Source organism: Aquarana catesbeiana, linkage group LG04, assembly GCF_042186555.1.
Source record: "Aquarana catesbeiana isolate 2022-GZ linkage group LG04, ASM4218655v1, whole genome shotgun sequence".
NCBI classification, from domain to species: Eukaryota; Metazoa; Chordata; class Amphibia; order Anura; family Ranidae; genus Aquarana; species Aquarana catesbeiana.
Window position 1 is genome coordinate 358,476,620 of NC_133327.1, and position 13,800 is coordinate 358,490,419.

General features: G+C 45.5%; 1 protein-coding gene across 3 annotated transcripts in view; it reads left to right on the top strand.

The window, feature by feature from the left end:
- Nucleotides 1-13,800, top strand: part of GRIK2 (glutamate ionotropic receptor kainate type subunit 2) — a 1,356,701-nt gene that overhangs the window by 1,193,945 nt on the left and 148,956 nt on the right. The window lies entirely within an intron of this gene.

A 13,800-nucleotide genomic window follows, 5' to 3' on the forward strand; every position in this document is an offset into this window, starting at 1 on the left:
TCTCTTTGGCAGTGGAATTCAATTGTTGCTTTGCTCATTTTTGACCTTAAACAAGCTATTAATGTTAGATTGTCTTTGTCAGCATTAGAAAATGCATATTTACTCTTCAGGAAAATTAAATGAGATTTATGTATAGGTCAGATAATCTGAAAAAGAAACTTTGTCTAGATTGAATACCTGGGAAACTAGTGAAATTAAGAGCTGACCAGTTTACTAGGGTCCTAACTAATATCTTTAATCTTTCTTTAATACAAGGCATTTTTCTGCTTTGTTCGAAGTCTACTGTTATCATTCCTGTTCCCAAAAAGGAATACTGGCAGGTCACAATCACTTCAGTGGTTATGAAGTGCTTTAAGAGGCTGTTTTTTAACCATATTAAAGCTAGCCTACCTGCCATTTTGGATCCATTCCAGTTTGCTTATAGAGCCAACAGGTCTACAGAAATGTCATTGCCATAGCCTTACTGGGTTGAGTCATTTATAATATATTTTAGAATATCGAGGTAGCTTTGTAAGGACTACAGTGCAATCTTTAATTTAACTATTCCATGCATACTAGTTAGTAAATTGTCTGATTTAGGACTCTCTTTATCCACCTGTTCCCAAATAAATGACTTTTTGATGAATTTCCACAAATCATAAAAGCTAGCCCTTATCTCCCCTCTACTCAATACTGGTTCTCCACAAAGATGTGTGTTGAGTCCATTACTGTATGCCTTCAGCATCACTGTAACTCGTCCCACCAATACTATCATTGAATTTGTGGATTATACTATGGTAGCTGGTCTTTCTGGTCCAGAAAGTGGCTATGAGATGTCCAGGAAATAATTTGACAATGAATATTGCAAAAATTAAAAAAAAAATGTATTGTTGACTTTAGGAAGCATAGTGCAGTCCTACTCCTACTGTACATTAATGGAATGCATGTGGAAAAGGTTTGTACTTTTGCCAATCTGCTGCAGTCAATAACCACCTCAACACCAGAATATTCCTCCTCCTTTCTGTCCAGGCCTTTTTTAGATTTTAGCAGTAATTACTAACCACTGGGTTTTTAATTTGTTACTATAAAAAAAAAGAAAAAAAATGAAAGGAACAAACAATTTTCATTTCTTTATTTTATAAAACATATTAAATAATTAGTTGTTCTTCGTAAATTTAGATCAAGTGTATTCTGCTATATGTCTTTGTTTAAAAAAAAAAGTATGTATTATTTAGTCTATGTGAAAGTTATAGATTATACAAACTATGGTAAATGTATTTAAAAATTATTATCCCTGATGTTCGGGCTGCCTATGACAATTTTTTATACCTTAAAATACCATTATGGTATGCAAACCCCAAATTGGTCCTTTTTTTTTGACACCTCAAGGTATTCGGTAAAAGCCATGCTGAACATTTTGAAAATATTTATTTTTTTGCCAAAAGTTTTTTGAATTACGCATCTGATTTTCTGACTGCTTATTCAATTTTTTTGAAGGTCATGCATTGCTAGAAGCATCTACAATGACCACATTATGGACAGCAGACATGCTATGAAAAGATAAACACAAGCAATGACTATGACCAGCAAACTGGAAACACAGAACTAGCAGTGATCAGCACACTGGAAAAACTGGCACTGGGTGTAATCTGGCACTGGTTGTAATCTGCTGCTGGCTGTGATCTTTCACTGGCTTTAATTAGGCACTGGCTGTAATCTGACACAAACTTTGATTAGGTGCTAGCTTTAATCTGGCAATGGCTGTAATCAGGCACTAGCTGTAAGCAGACACTGGCTGTAATTAGGCACTGGAACTATCATTGGTTAGAGGTAATAAGATCAGGCAGGGGCAGTGTGAACATACAAATTTTACATTGAAGTGCTGGCTGGCTCTTATTGGCTCTGCATTTCTTTTTCATACATCATGGGACACAGAGTTAGGCTAATAGTCATTACCTGCTGGGTTATACTTCATCATCAGGTAAATGGACACTGGTAGACCAAAGGTCTTCAGACAGGAAGTGATCCCCTATATAACCCCTCCCATACAGGAGGCACTTCAGTTTTTTACCAGTGTCTGCAAGGTGGATGGCACGGTTTGTTTGAGCTCTCTGAGCTCCAAAAAAAAGGAGGAAAGTGCACCAAAAATAAGCAACGTCCATAAATCATTGAGGATACAAAATAAGGTAGTACTGAGTATTAACAGGGAGGCGGACTTTTTAGGCTAAGAATCAGTCGAGAAGATATAACAGTATAAAAAATATAAATTTATTGAAAAATACAATATCTAAAAAACAATGACAATTGTAACATATAGCATTGATGATTATTGTGCAGTGAGCCCTTGTATGTCTACGCGTTTCACCGTTAGGCTTCCTCAGGACACGGCCAAGGTTCACAGATGAGACAGAGAAGGAAATATGTCTCTCTATCTTAAATTGGAATGCAAAATTATGCAAGTCACGGTAGCATGAGAAAGTTCAATCAACAGTAAGAAAGTATATTAGATATAGCTAAATATCTCAGCAGGGGCATGTAAACAATATTCCTAATTAAGGGAGCAGCCATTAGAGGGAGGAGGGCCAACACCGGATTCACCACTTAGATCCTGGACAGCAATACATGTGCAGTATATTGCTGTCTCCCAGGGGCACGCTGGATTATTTGTATCCTGAATATGCAGCGATGGGATTGTATTGAGCCTTCAGTATTGCAGATACTAAATCCAGGATCTAAGTGGTGAATCCGGTGTTGGCCCTCCTCCCTCTAATGGCTGCTCCCTTAATTAGGAATATTGTTTACATGCCCCTGCCGAAGTATTTAGCTATATCTAATATACTTTCTTACTGCTGATTGAACTTTCTCATGCTACCGTGATTTGCATAATTTTGCATTCCAATTTAAGAAAGAGAGACATATTTCCTTCTCTGTCTCATCTGTGAACCTTGGCCGTGTCCTGAGGAAGCCTAACGGTGAAACGCGTAGACATACAAGGGCTCACTGCACAATAATCATAGATGCTATATGTTACAATTGTGATTGTTTTTTAGATATTGTATTTTTCAATAAATTTATATTTTTTATACTGCTATATCTTCTCCACTGGTTCTTAGCCTAAAATGTCTGCCTCCCTGGTAATACTCAGTACTACCTTATTTTGTATCCTCTCTGAGCTCCAGGTCTTTAATCCCACAAACGGTTCCAAAATTGAATCACGGGATTGACCGATCTGATCCATTTGACACAGGCTTTTATGCTTAGATAAATGATAACCTGAGCCTTGCAATACTCAAGATCCTGCGAGGTTTTGCCTGTAACGTGGCCTCCGGGCTCTGGACCCTGTGGAGTGAAAATCCTGGATACTACAATGCTAAGGTATTTCCTGCAGGGTGCTGTACAGGTCCAAGGGAGTGGACCCTAAACGTGAAAGGGTACCCAGTCCTTGAAGGTCCAAGTGACAGGAACCTGCCATGAAGGGTGAAGGTTGGGCCCTTAGCTTCTAAGTGGCCCTGTGCCTGGACGGGTAAGTGAAACCCCTTTATTTTATTATTGTGGGGTGTCCCAGTGATTGTAACAATCAGTCAAGCTAGCTAAAGGCTGGATACCTGTGTGTGGTGACCATACGGGGGAGTTCTGGGCTAGCTGTGGGTGTTTGCAAAGTGTATCTTTTTTGCTTGTGTCTGGCTGTTTTTTTACCTGTATGATGGCACACCACGGAGTGCCACTTCGCCTTGGTTTGCCATGGCGCATGTGCATTCGCCAGAGTGTCAATGGGCTCAGCAGTTTGTTTGTTTGGCAGCCATGGCTTACACGGCTTCGCCTGCACATGCGCCGTAGCCTTTATCTGGGTGCACAGAGATTCGCATTGTACGTGAATAGTCACGCCCATTTGCCGGGACCACACATGCATAGATCGTTCTGGTGCACACCCAGCTTATTTAAGCTGTGCAGGCCAAGCATGTAGTGCTTCCAGAAGGCAGCCGTGGGACACACAGCAGGCTCTGAACAGACACTTGCAGTGGTTTGTTTTTCCTTACCCAGGTCACGTGAGTCACCAGGTGTTGCTTGGCAGGCTAAAGGTGCTTAGCAGGATTGTTGCATAGGGGCGTGATGAGCCCTATTAAAGGGTCTCCCTTCTGAGGTGTTTTAACTACACCCAAGTACTCTTTGTTTGCAGGCATCGAATGTCTTCAAAAAAGAGGAGTGGGACTAACACCATAGGGAAGGGCACACTACTGTCATCAGTAGTTCCTGATGAACCTAGTCATATCCCTAGTGTTGTATCCCCTGAAAGACCAGAGGCTCCAGGGCAATCTGAGCTGCTGCTCTTATCTCGTAGTGTGCCTACAGTAAACGCTGCTGCTTCACCCTTTATAACTAAGGATAAACTGTCCTCAGCCCTAGCCGGGTTAGAGTACAGGATTGCTGGCATGATTGTCTCCATCCCACAGGGTGGCAGGAAGCATGACAGATCCCCCTCCCCGGAGTCCCCAATCTGGAGCAGGAATAGGCTGAGGATTAGGGATGAGCCGAACACCACCCCGTTCGGTTCGCACTAGAACAAAATTTGCTTGAATACGCGAACACTATTAAAGTCTGTGGGACTCAAACATGAATAATCAACAGTGCTAATTTTAAAGGCTTATATGCAAGTTATTGTGTTTCCGTGCTTAGTCACAGTCCCTGCACAAAATGACATTTTAAAGTGCCCCAGGCCCTCTGAACAGCAGTATACAGGTGGTAAAAACAAGACAGGGACTGTAGGTTTGTTGTTAAGTAGAATATGTTTGTAATTTTGAACTGGTACATTTTTAAAGTGTAGCTCCAGCCAAAAAACCTATTTTTAAGCTTTTTGGAAAACATAGGGAAGGGTTATCACCCCTGTGACATTTGTTTTGCTGTCTGTGCACCTCTTCAGAAGATTTTACCTCACTTTCTGTCCCAATGACAAATGTTTTTTGACAATTTGGGGTTTTTAGTGAAACAAGGATTGGTGATAAAGCATCAGTGGAAAGGAGGCATGTTTTTCCCATATTAACTCTTACAGGAGAGAATTTCCCTTCCTAGGGGTAGATTTCATCTCACTTCCTGTTGTTTCCTTCCGTTTGCAAATAGGAGTGGTTTGTAAGTTGGATTTTTGAAAGTAGGAGCCTGCCCTATATACTCTGCAGAAATTGGGGCCTTAGGTGTTGGTGTTGCCACAACACTGTAAGCCCTCACAGTTACTCTTGGTGGGCGCAGGAATGTGCTCTTCTGTGAAATATTAGATCAAAAATTGTAATTACATGCCCCTGTTGAACAGGGTCAGAAAAATTGGGCCTTTGGTGGTGGTGGTGCTGGTGCCACAACACTGTAAGCCCTCACAGTTATTCTTGGTGGGCGCAGAAATGGGCCCTGCTGTGAAATATTAGATCAAGAATTGTAATTACATGCACCTGTTGAACAGGAGCAGAAAAATTGGGCCTTTGGTGGTGGTGGTGGTGTTGCCACAACACTGTAAGTCCTCACAGTTACTCTTGGCGGGAGCTGGAACGGGCCCTGCTGTGAAATATTAGATCAAGAATTGTAATTACATGTCCCTGTTGTTGGGCCTTAGGCACTGGTGCCACAACACTGCAACCCCTCACAGATACTCTAGTTGGAGCGCAGGAATGAGCCCTCCTGCAAAATATTGCATCAAAAATTGTAATTACACGCCCTTGTTAAACAGGGGCTGAAAAATTGGCCCTTAGGCACTGGTGCTGGTGCCACAACACTGCAACCCCTCACAGATATTCTAGTTGGAGCGCAGGAACGAGCCCTGCTGCAAAGTATTGCATCAAAAAGTAGCTCAATTGCATACTGTGCAAGCTCTGGCCAGTGATCTATCCTCAAGACCCAGTAACCCAGAGGATTTTCGGTGGGAAAGGTGTCCAAGTCAGATCTTGCCCCCTAGGTATGCCTGCAACATGTAAAACAGATGCTGGTGATGGTTGCTGCGGACTAAAAAATTGTCTGAACGCATCGGTTAGATGGCCACCTTCTCCACCGCTCCTTCTTTGACTGACCGAAGCCTCAGCAACACGTTGTCCAGGAAAAGGAGTTTGTAACTTCCCAGTCTCTGGGAATGCGTTGAACAGACCTTTCTGCAAGGCATCCCGAAGATGTTTCATCCTCTGCTCCCTCTGCGATGGCAAGATAAGGTCAGCAACCTTACTCTTGTAATGTGGATCAAGGAGGGTTGCCAGCCAGTATTGATCCTGCTCCTTGATACCACGAATAGCAGGCTTTGCAGGATCAGGGAGGCCATTCAGCATAGGTTTGCTGAGGCATTCGGTCCGGAGTCCTCTGGGTCACTAAGGACGAAATGATCCGCAGCCACCTCCTCCCAGCCACGTATAAGTCCGTGGGTTTCTTGGGACTGTAAATAATCCCTTAAAGACTGCTGCTGATGCTGAGTGCCAGGCTCCAACTCCATGCTGACACAATCCTCCTCTTCCTCCTCCTCCTCTTCCTGTGTGATTGGCGGGCACGCAGGAACAATGTCTGGATAAAGGGGGCCTTGAGAGCAAAGGAAGTCCTCCTCTTCCTGCCTCTGTTCTGTCTCAAGTGCCCTGTTCATTATTCCATGCAACGTGTGCTCCAACGGGTGGACAAGGGGGACAGTGTCACTAATGCATGCACTGTCACTGCTCACCATCCTCGTGGCCTCCTCAAATGGTGACAGGACAGTGCATGCATCCCTGATCATGGCCCACTGGCGTGGGGAAAAAAAACAAACTCCCCTGACCCTGTCCTGGTGCCATAGTCACACAGTTACTCATTGATGGCCCTCTGCTGCATGTGCAGCCGCTGCAGCATGGCCAACGTTGAGTTCCACCTGGTGGGCATGTCACAGATCTTGGGCAGGTTAAATTCCTTTTGGAGGTCAGCCAGCCGAGCACTGGCATTATATGACCGGTGGAAATGCACACAGACTTTCCTGGCCTGCCTCAGGACATCCTGTAAGGCCGGGTACCTGCCCAAGAACCGTTGCACCACCAAGTTAAGGACGTGAGCCAAACAGGGCACATGGGTCAGTTGTCCCTGTCGGAGGGCGGAGAGGTGGTTGGTGCCATTGTCACAAACCACCATACCTGCCTTAAGCTGGCGTGACGTCAACCACCTCTGAACCTGCCCCTGCAGAGCTGACAGAATCTCTGCCCCAGTGTGGCTTATCTTTTGGCCTGCGTTCTTGCGTATCCCCTTGAATGCCTACGGAGCACCGCTGGTTCTGAAATCAAATCAGCACAGGAAGAGGCCATGGAAGAAGAAGAAGAGGAGGGGGTAGAGGAGAGAGGTGTGGCAGAATCACCACTAGTAGTATTTTGGAGGCGTAGTGGCAGAACAACCTCCAACACTACTGCACCCTGTCCTGCATCCTTCTCAGCTGCCAGAAGAGTCACCCAGTGCGCAATGAAAAATAGGTAACGTCCCTGTCCATGCCTGCTGGACCATGAGTCAGTGGTAATATGCACCTTACTGCTGACCGCCCCGTCCAGCGAGGCCAAGACATTGCCTTCCACATGCCTGTAGAGAGCCGGAATCGCCTTCCATGAGAAAAAGTGGCGTTTGGGAACCTGCCACTGAGGAACCACACATTCCACAAATTCAAGGAAGGGGCAGAGTCTACCAACTAAAAAGGCAGCAGCTGAAGTGCTAGCAATTTAGCCAAGCTAGCATTCAACCGCTGGGCATGTGGATGGCTGGAAGCAAACTTCTATCGGCAGTGCAGCAGCTGGGGCAGGGAAATTTGCCTGGTACAATCTGACGTCGGTGTACCCATAGCAGATTGCCCCCAAGTACTTGGCTGTGACACACCTAATGCTACACCTTCATTCCTCTCAGTGCAGGTCTCAGAGAGGACTGAAGGTATAGTGGGGTTGGAGATCCCAGCTGATGAGGAGCAAGGAGAGGTCCTCTTTGTTCTTTGGTGTGGGTCTTTTAGGTACGCTTGCCAATGAACTGCATGGCAGGTCAACATATGTCTGGTCAAGCATGTGGTGCCCAAGCGGGAGATGTTTTGGCCACGAGAGATACGCTTGAGACACATGTTGCAAATAGCAGCAGTGGGATCTGATGCACTCATCTCAAAAAAGCCCCACACCAAAGAACTTTTGGAATAATGTGCAGAGACAGCAGCGCCCTGCACATGCGGAGCTCTGCGTTGTGATGCAGTCAGCATGCTGCCCTTAAGCTGGCCCCTGGAGGGCATCCTGCCTCGTTGGTGATGTGCCTCCTCCTCTCTCCTATGAGGCACCCACATGGAGTCAGTGACCTCATCATCCCCTCCCTCCTTATCACTGGAGCAAAGCTGGCAGTATGCTGCAGCTGGGGAAACATGACTGCCAGATTGCTGTCCTTCTTGGGCACCCCCTCTCTCTGGACTCACGTTACTGCCTTCCTCTAGCTGGGTACCATCATCTGAGCCTTCAAAATGCTGGGCATCCTCCTGGAGCATGTACCCAACGCTGTGGTCAAACAGTTCGGGGACTCCTCAGGAGGACATGGTGGGGCTAGGAAAGGAGTGACTGATGCTATTAAGCCAAGAGAAGAGGCCGCCTTGGCAGCTGCTTTGCCAGACAAAGTACCCTGAGCCTGTGAGAGAGAGGATGAGGAGGATAAGTACGGCTTGGTCATCCACTCTACCAAGTCTTCCGCATGTTGTGTCTCAACATGGCAAGTGCTGAAAAAAATGACAAGCGTGTCCCACGGCCATGTGCTGATGAGGATGCACCGTTTCCACGACCGCCACTGTTGCCTCTAGACACAGAGCCTGCTTGCCCTCTTTCATTGGCTTGTGACTGTCTGATTTTGCTTGTTGGCCTTCCAGACATACTAATGGCCTGCAGTGAGATGTAGCTGCACAAAGCTGGGATGTATATATATACTGATACTGCAACTAGCAGAGTGTAGTATTATTAGTATGAGAACACCAGCAATTGTCTTCAGGTAGCTTTAGGTGCACGCTGTGCAGAGGACGCAGTACACTAACTGTAAATACTGTAACTGCCTGCCTGTGGTATTAATAGGAGCAGAACAACAGCAATTGTCTTCAGGTAGCTTTAGGTGCACACTGTGCAGAGAACGCAGTATACTAACTGTAAATACTGTAGCTGCCTGCCTGTGGTATTAATAGGAGCAGAACAACATCAATTTTCTTCAGCTAGCTTTAGGTGCACACTGTGCAGAGGACACAGTACACTAACTGTAAATAGTGTAGCTGCCTGCCTGTGGTATTAATAGGAGCAGAACAACAGCAATTGTTTCCAGGTAGCTTTAGGTGCACACTGTGCAGAGGACGCACTACACTAACTGTAAATACTGTAGCTGCCTGCCTGTGGTATTAATAGGTTTAGAAGAGCACCACTAATTTTCTTCAGGTAGCTTTAGGCGCACACTGTGCAGAGGACACAGTGCACTAACTGTAAATACTGTAGCTGCCTGCCTGTGATATTAATAGGAGCAGAACAACAGCAATTGTCTCCAGGTAGCTTTAGGTGCACACTGTGCAGAGGATGCACTACACTAACTGTAAATACTGTAGCTGCCTGCCTGTGGTATTAATAGGATCATAAGAACACCACTAATTTTCTTCAGGTAGTTTTAGGTGCACACTGTGCAGAGGACATAGTACACTAACTGTAAATACTGTAGCTGCCTGCCTGTGGTATTAATAGGAGCAGAACAACAGCAATTTTCTCCAGGTAGCTTTAAGTGCACACTGTGCAGAGGACGCACTACACTAACTGTAAATACTGTAGCTAATAGGACTAACAGGATCAGAAGAACACCAGCAATTTTCTTCTGGTAGCTTTAGGTGCACACCGTGCAGGGGATGCACTACACTAAATTGTAAATACTGCAGCTGCCTGCGGTACTGTATTAATAGGATCAGAAGAACACCACTAATTTTCTTCAGGTAGCTTTAGGTGCACACTGTGCAGATGATGCACTACACTAACTTATAAATACTGCAGCTGCCTGCGGTACTGTACTAATAGGATCAAAAGAACACCACTAATTTTCTTCAGGTAGCTTTAGGTGCACACTGTGCAGAGGACGCACTACACTAACTGTAAATTCTGTAGCTAATAGGTCTAATAGGATCAAAAGAACACCAGCAATTTTCTTCAGGTAGCTGTAAATACTGTAAAACACCTGCCTGCCTGTCAGTAGTAGGAAGAGAATAACAGGAACGGATCCAGCTAAACTGAATACAGTGTATGTATATATATAAAACACCTAGGATGTATATATACACAATACACTGTAAGTGCAGCTAACTGACTCACCTGCCTACTCTATCTAACTTAAATAAAATGACACTGTCTCTCTGTTTAGCTATCTCTCTCTCAACACCGGAACACACTGCACAGGGCCGCCATGCAGGCGGCCTTATATAGTGTGGGGCGTGTACTAAATCCCCTGAGCCATAAATGGCCAAAGCCACCCTGGCTTTGGCCAATTACGGCTCTGTGTACAGATGGCGCTGTGATTGGCCAAGCATGCGGGTCATAGTGCATGCTTGGCCAATCATCAGCCAGCATTGCACTGCGATGCCGCAGTGAATTATGGGCTGTGACGCGCCACTCAAATTTGGCGCGAATGGCCCATTGTCCCCATGTTGATGGGGACAATGGCCTCATCCCCACAACACTTGCCCGGTGGTTGTGGGGGTCTGCGGGCGGGGGTGTTATCGGAATCTGGAAGCCCCTTTAACAAGGGGACCCCCAGATTCTGCCCCCCGTGTGAAATGGTAATGGGGTACAAAAGTACCCCTACCATTTCACAAAAAAGTGTCAAAAATGTTAAAAAAAGGCAAGAGACTGTTTTTGACAATTTCTTTATTTAAAGTCTTTTTCTTTCAATCTTCTTCGGGTTTTCTTCCTTCTTCCTTCCTTCTTCCTTCGGTTTATTCCTCCATCTTCTTCTTCCTCTGGTTCTTCCTCCGATCCTCCGCTTCTTGCTCTGGTGTTCTCATCCGGCATCTTCCTCCATGGCATCTTCTTCCCCGCTTCATTCTTAGGCGCTCCGCATCCATGGGAGGCTCCCGCTGTGTGAGGTTTCTCTTCTTCTTCTGCCAGACGAGAACACCGGAGCAAGAAGCAGAGGATCAGAGGAAGAAGCAGAGGAAGAAGAAGATGTAGAAATAAACCGAAGGAAGAAGGAAGGAAGAAGGAAGAAGACCTGAAGAAGATGGAAAGAAGAAGACTTTGAATAAATGAATTGTCAAAAACTGTCTCTTGTCATTTTTAACATTTTTGACACTTTTTTTGTGAAATGGTAGGGATACTTTTGTACCCCATTACCATTTAACACAAGAGGGGGCGGGATCTGGGGGTCCCCTTGTTAAAGGGGGCTTCCAGATTTCGATAAGCCCCCCACCGGCAGACCCCCACAACCACCGGAAAAGGGTTGTGGGGATGAGGCCCTTGCCTCATCAACATGAGGAAAAGGTGCTTTGGGGGCTACCTCAAAGCACCCTCCCCATGTTGAGGGCACAACATTTTTTTTTAATTTTGGCACGGGGTTCCCCTTAATATCCATACCAGAACTGAAGGGCCTGGTATGGAATTTAGGGGGACCCCACGCCATTTTTTTTTACATTTTGGTTTGGGGTTCCCCTGTGGGGAAATCCCATGCCATTTTGACCTTTTATGTGTATTGTCGGAAAGACAATTCATTAATAGCTGCGAGTAGTTTGAAATGACTTTTTTTCCTTTGAAATGTCATTTTGCTGTCAGACTGTTCTAAACAGTGCCCACCAGTGCCGCCTATTAGTGCCCATCAGTGCCACCTTATCAATGCCCATCAGTGCAGCCTATCAGTGCCCATCAGTGCAGCCTCATCAACGTACATCAATGAAGGAGAAAAATTACCTGTTTGCAAAATTTATTAACAAAATATAAAACGGTTTTGTATTATTTTTTTGATTTTGGTCTTTTTTAATTTTTTTTATCAAAAAATAAAAAACCCAGAGGTGATCAAATACCACCAAAAGAAAGCTCTATTTGTGGGGAAAAATGATAAAATTGTCATTTGGGTACAGTGTTGTAGACCAAGCAATTGTCTTTCAAAGAGTGACAGCGCTAAAAGCTGAAAATTGGTCTGGGCAGGAGGGGGGTTTAGGTGCCCAGTAAGCAAGTGGTTAAAAACCCAGGGACTGCTTCCTCAAATGTTTCAGTGTCAGGGTGGTTCCACCGCCAACAGGGCGCTAGGGCCAGGGGCAAGCCACAAGGCCAGGACCAGAAAAAGCCCTGGGTCCAAAATTCTTCTTAACCCAGCACCAAGCCCCCCTTTTGAGGGGACGCTCCCACTCCATCGGGTGGGGGGAAGGCTGCTGCACTTTGCAGACATTTGAAGAAAAACAATTCAGGATGAGTGGGTCACCTCAATTATATCTGAAGGTTACAAGCTGGAGTTACGGGGGGTGCCCCCTCAGAGGTTTCTAAGATCCAGCATTCCCTCAGATCCTCCAAGAAGAAACTTATTGCTTCAGGCACTACATCATCTAGTGCATCAAGGAGTGATTGTAGAGGTTCCTGTACCTGAAAGGGGCACAGGGTTTTTTTCAAACCTTTTTACAGTTCAGAAACCAAACGGGGACACAAGGCCCATTCTGGACCTAAGGCCCTCGAACAAGTATCTATTGATACAATCCTTTCGGATGAAGTCTGTCCGCTCAGTAGTAACCTCACTCCAGAGGGGAGACTTTTTAGCCTCCTTCGATATTAAGGATGCATACTTACATGTACCTATCTTTCATCCTCATCAGAGGTTCCTAAGTTTTGCAGTAGAGGAATGTCATTTTCAGTCTGTGGCTCTACCCTTTGGGCTTTCTACATCTCCCAGGTGTTCACAAAAGTCCTAGCAAAAGTACTGGGTCTTTTAAGGGCCCAAGGGATCCTGGTGCTTGGGTATCTGGATAACCTCCTGCTCAGAGATCACTCAGTACAGGCTCTAGAACAGAGCATTATATATACAGTGAGGTATTTGAAAAGCTTAGGCTGGATCATAAATACCGAAAAGTCAGCCTTGAAACCAGCTCAAAGTCTAAAATATTTAGCTCTGATTCTAAACACGCTCCAAGCAAGAGTATTCTTGCCACCCATAAGGATCTGTGCCCTGAAGGATCAGGTGTGTCAGACAACCCTCCATTCAGCTCTGTATGAGTCTTCTAGGGAGGATGGTATCCTCCTTCGAGGCAGTGCCCTATGCCCAGTTCCATTCCAGGCCTTTACAACAAAACATCTTGTTGGCTTGGAACAGAGGAAGAAAAGTCCTGGATTATCCAATGTGCTTATCTCCTCAGGCATGCTTAAGCCTAAACTGGTGGTTGCAGGATCAGAACCTGCGGAAGGGAAAATCCTTTCTCCCGGTAACTTGGAGAGTACTGACTACAGATGCCAGTCTCTCAGGCTGGGGAGTAACCCTAGATGGGCTCACAGCCCAGGAGAAATGGTCAGGGACAGAGCAAAACTTGCCCATCAATTAATTAATTAATTAAGGACAGTACATCTGGCCCTACGATCCTGGACAGTGGAGCTTCAGGACTGCCCCATCAGGCAATGCCATGGCAGTGGCCTATATAAATCACCAAGACAGTACCAGGAGTCATTCAGCTCTGAAAGAGGTGAACTATATACTAGCCTGGGCAGAGGGACATGTGCCAATAATATCGGCAGTCCATATCCTGGAAGTAGAGAACTGGCAGGCAGATTATCTCAGCCACCAGCAGATCTGCCCAGGGGAATGGTCCCTACACCCAGAGGTGTTCCAGGAAATTTGCCAATGTTGGGG